Source organism: Papio anubis, unplaced genomic scaffold (genome assembly GCF_008728515.1).
Source record: "Papio anubis isolate 15944 unplaced genomic scaffold, Panubis1.0 scaffold119, whole genome shotgun sequence".
Classification (NCBI taxonomy): domain Eukaryota; kingdom Metazoa; phylum Chordata; class Mammalia; order Primates; family Cercopithecidae; genus Papio; species Papio anubis.
The window spans coordinates 110279-115311 of record NW_022161054.1 but is presented as its reverse complement, the minus strand read 5'-3'; the positions used below and the strand labels follow the sequence as shown (position 1 = coordinate 115311).

The 5033-nt window shown below is 41.4% G+C and overlaps 1 pseudogene across 1 annotated transcript; it reads right to left on the bottom strand.

Moving 5' to 3' along the window:
- Positions 1-233: 233 nt before the first annotated feature.
- Positions 234-5033, bottom strand: LOC116272514 (annotated as a pseudogene). The gene is made up of 2 exons (XR_004181182.1): positions 4947-5033; positions 234-1226 (listed from the first exon to the last, which is right to left on the bottom strand). The product of XR_004181182.1 is annotated as an elongation factor 1-delta-like (transcript).

Here is a 5033-nt window from a genome sequence, read left to right as displayed (position 1 = left end):
AGTATATTGTCATTTTTATTAAGTTGTCCTTTTACAATTCGGTTATACATTTCTTTACATTTTCAGGAAACAAATCTTTTGTCAGAAATTTATTGCAACTGTTTCTTCCCCTTCTGAGTCTTTCCTTCTCGCCTTAAGTGCTTTCAAAGGACAAGAGTTTTTAATTTTGAAAATTACAAATTATGATTTCTGTCTTTTATAGTTCATTATTTATGTGTACTACCTTAAAAATCTTTTTTTTTTTTTTTTTTTTTTTTTTTTTTTTTTTTGCCTGTCTCAGTCTTTAATCGTGGCTGGGCCTCACGCGCGCACACACACACACTCAGGCTTCAGATCTTGTTGAAAGCTGTGATATCGACACTTTGCACGTGATCTCATCCTCCAGCAAGTCTGTCCCCACCTTGTCCTCCACCACACACTGAATCTGTAGCTTCCAGATACCGTAGCCCACGGGCACCAACTTGGAGGCCCCCCAGACCAGCCCGTCCAGCTGGATGGAGCGCACACAGGCCTCCAGCCATGCCCGTCTTATCATCCCAAGGCTTGACATCCAGCAGGATGGAGGACTTGGCCACCCGTGTAGGCTTCTTGGCCTTCCTCTCCACGTACTGCTGCAGCCGCTCCTCCCGCAGCTGTGCCGCCTTCTTGTCCCCCTCCTCATTGTCGCTGCCAAACATGTCAATGGCATCATCCTCGTCATCCCCTGCTGGTGTGGCTGGCTTCTTGGCCGGGGGCTCCACTTGGCGCATGGAAGACAGGTGCTGGGTCTGCGGGGCTGTGGCCCGGTGGCCAGGCGAGCTCTTTCCCAGCACGTTCAGCCGCGCCTGCAGCTTGGAGATGATCTGCTGCAGCTCCTGTACCACGCCGCGCAGGCTCTGGTTCTTCACTTTCAGACTGGAGATCCGGACGACGAGCTCGCTGTGGTCTGCGCAGGGGCCGCTGGAGGCCTCGGGGCCTGAGTTTCCGGCCAGGGATTTCGGGATGTTCTCTCTGGCTCTCGCAGTGTCACGGAGGATCACGCTGGCGCAGTTCTCCTGGCCGGAGGCACCGGCCACAGGCCCATTCATCTGCTCGTAGAATCTCCTTTCTGCATCGTCATGTTTGAACTTGTCCAACCAGATCTTCTCATGTACTAGGAAGTTTGTAGCCAGTTTTCTGACGCCAGCCAAGGATGCGGCGGCCAGGGAGGAGGAATTGGCGGACGTGGGATGCCTGAGGAAAGGACACTACCTTAAAAATATTTTCCTATAGTCCTGGTAAATTTTAAATGATGACTCTGAAAACGATATTTTTAACTTATTTTATGTTTTTTTAATTTTATTAATTTTGATCAGTTGTATCTTACTAGGAAATCACCCATTTACTGTAGTATTCTCTTCTGATCCTACGAATTGATTCAATATCCATGTCTCCTTTCACTCATCACAAATCTTACATAATTTTGCTCTTATCTCTTTACCTTACTCGGGTTTATGTGAGGTATTCAGTTTACTAATGTTTTAAAATATTTTCATTTTAGTAGGAAAAGGATGGATTATTTTATAAATTTCATTGCCTGAGTAAGTTTAGGTATGGTTTTGGGTGCAATAAGAAAGACATAAAATAGAATGGTTTATGCCAAACATGTTTATTTTTATCACACAGCTAAAGTCTGTAGTTAAGTTGCTGCTACTTTTGAGTCAATAACATCAGGACCAGTGTTGGTGAATCTTTTGGCCTTTCCCCGGTGGTTGAAAGATCACCACTGCTGGTGGCATAATGTACAAGGCAGGAAGAGCTAAGTCGGTCTCTTTTCTTAGGAAATAAAGGTTTTCCCAGAATACATCTACCAGTGTTTTGCTTCTCTTGGGCTGAGGCAGGTCATTTGGCCACTACCAGTTTCAGAAGGTGATGAGGTTACAGCACTATTCACAATAGCAAAGACATGGAATCAACCTAAATGCTCATCAATAGTAGACTGTATAAAGAAAATGTGGTACATATACATCATGGATTACTATGCAGCCATTAAAGAGAATGAGATCATGTCCTTTGCAGGGATATGGATGGAGCTGACGGCCATTATCCTTAGCAAACTAATGCAGGAACAGAAAACCAAATATCACATATTCTCACTTATAACCAAACACCACATGTTCTCACTTATGAATAGGAGCTAAGTGATGAGAACACATGGACACACAACAGGGAAACAACACACACCAGGGCCTATTGGAGAGTGAAGAGTGGGAGGAAGGAGAGGATCAGGAAAAATAACTGATGGGTTCTGGGTGATGAAATAATCTGTACAACAAGCACCCATGATATGGGTTTACCTGTGTAACAAACCTGCACATGTACCACTGAACTTAAAAGTTAAATTTAAAAAAAAAGATAAAGTAGACCGGGCGCGGTGGCTCACGCCTATAATCTCAGCACTTTGAGAGGCTGAGGCAGGTAGATCACAAGGTCAACAGATCGAGACTATCCTGGCCAACATGGTGAAACCTCTTCGCTACTAAATATACAAAAAATTAGCCGGCGTGGTGGCGGGCACCTGTAGTCCCAGCTACTTGGGAGGCTGAGGCAGGAGAATCACTTCAACCCGGGAGGCGTAGGTTGCAGTGAGCCGAGATTGCGCCACTGCACTCCAGCCTGGTGACATAGTGAGACTCTGTCTCACAAACAACAACAACAACAACAACAACAGATAAAGTAAGCCGTGAGAGAGGAGTTTGGGGATTGCATGCTGGTTCAGCAAAGCAACATTTTCCAAAAATTTCCCAAAAGATACACAAACTATCCAGAAGACCACTTTAAAATATTATATGTGAAGCTTAAGTCTTAAGATTAAAAATTCAGAAACTGTAAAAGAATACACATATAAACATGTAGCAAATAAAATTATGTGAATGGGATAATATCATATGCAAAGTCGAGACAAGGAATAGATGTTTTTTAAAAAAAGAGTTACTCCCTTTAACATAAAAAGCTGTTTTAAGTTAATAAGATAAACAATCCAAAAAGAGAAATGTATAAACAAATGCTTTGTAAAGGCAATTTATAGAATAGTAAATTCAAATGGCCAAGACACATTTAGAGGCATATTAATATACAAATTATAATTAGTTATCACTTGGAACTTGTAAAATTTCTCAAGGTTAAAGAGTAACCATAGCTGGGCACAGTGGCTCACGCCTGTAATCCCAGCACTTTGGGAGGCCAAGGCAGGTGGATCATTTGAGGTCAGGAGTTTGAGACCATCCTGGCCAACATCCTCTCTACTAAAAATACAAAAATTAGCCGGAAGTGGTTGCAGGAGCTTGTAATCCCAGCCACTTGGGAAGCTGAGGCACGAGAATCGCTTGAACCCGGGAGGCAGAGGTTGCAGTGAGCCAAAATTGCACCTCTGCACTCCAGTCTGGCGATAAAGCAAGACTCGGTCTCAAAAAACAAAAAAAGAGTAACAGCTACTTTTAGTAGGGGGAAAGAGGTACATTTATACACTAGTACTGGAAACATAAAAAGCTAGTCTTGGGACAAAGAAATTTGGCAACATCTGTTAAAATAAAATAACACATACCATTTGATCAGTCTCACTCCTACAAGCAGATGCTATAGAAAAAAATAATCTCCAGTAGGTAAGGGCATGACCGTCCTTGTCCAATAATCTCTCAAGTATAGTTATAAAAGATTATTTCTCCTAATGAAACAATGTGAATAACTAATGGCAGTATGGTCAAAATATTATGGTACGTCCACACCATGGAGTCTTTTCAGCTAGCTAAAAATCGTTAAGTGTAAAAGGTGCAAAAATGAGTATACAATCCCTCTTATGTATGACAATGAAGTCACACACACTAATATATGACACAGATGACATATTAATGTGACTGTATGTGATTGTGAATATAGAGAAAAATATCAAGTTGATTAGCATTATCTGTTGACAGACTGTTGGAGTGCCTGGAAATGCTATGAATGGAAGTACAAAAATCAAGAAGACATAAAATACATTATAAAAGTTAGTTAGGTCAGGCATGGTGGCTCACGCCGGTAATCTCAGCACTTTGGGAGGCTAGGCAGGAAGACTGCTTGAGGCCAGGAGTTTGAGACTGACCTGGGAAACACAGCAAGACCTCATCTCTACAAAAACTAGAAAAATTAGCAGGTGTGGTGGCGTGTGGCTGTACTCCCAGCTACTCAACAGGCTAAGGCAGGAGGATCACTTGAGCCTTGGGGTCGAGGCTGCAGTGAGCCAGGATTGTGCCACTGGACTCCCACCTGGGTGCCTGGGCAACAGATTGAAACAGTCTCTAAAGTGAATAAAGTCACATTTATGCCATGTGATATATCTATACATATGTGTGTATGTAACTATTTTAATAAAAAGAAAGGCAAGTGTTTCATGGTCTGTTTTTCTCCACTGGTTTGAGACATGGGCTTAAAGTTAAATCAGTAAACAAAATGAATTATATTTATTATGAAATCTGCTTCTATAGGAAGACCTTTTCCAATGTATCAAATAGAGCTTCTTTTCTACTTGAATGTTATGGCATTTAATAAAATGATGTATTCTTACAAAACATATTTTTATCAATTACTTGTCTGGTATACAGTAAGGTGTGACTCATGGACAAAGATTTTTCCATATACAATATATAATGTACAATAATCACAGGGCTTCTCTGTAGTATGAGTCATTTAAAACTCGTTCTGACTTCTGTGAAAAGGCTTTCTCACTTTCAAGAAATACAGTTTCCCTCATGTGTAAATACTGAAGAATACTAAAAACTGATTTCTGTGTGAAGCTACTCCCACATTTGCTCTTAACGTTGTCTCCTTGTGGTAGAAACTTTCTGATAAATTGCAGGTGAAGTGTTTTCCAGCTAGTGTTCTTACAGGCTTTGTTCTCCAAATGGTGTTTTGAGTGTATGATGGGATTTGAATTATTATTTTTTTCTCACGTGTGAATTTAGTATGTTCACGTCACTAACTTTTCGGTGGAAGACTTCCGAGTCATCATATTCATAAAGTTTCTCTCCAGCATTCAT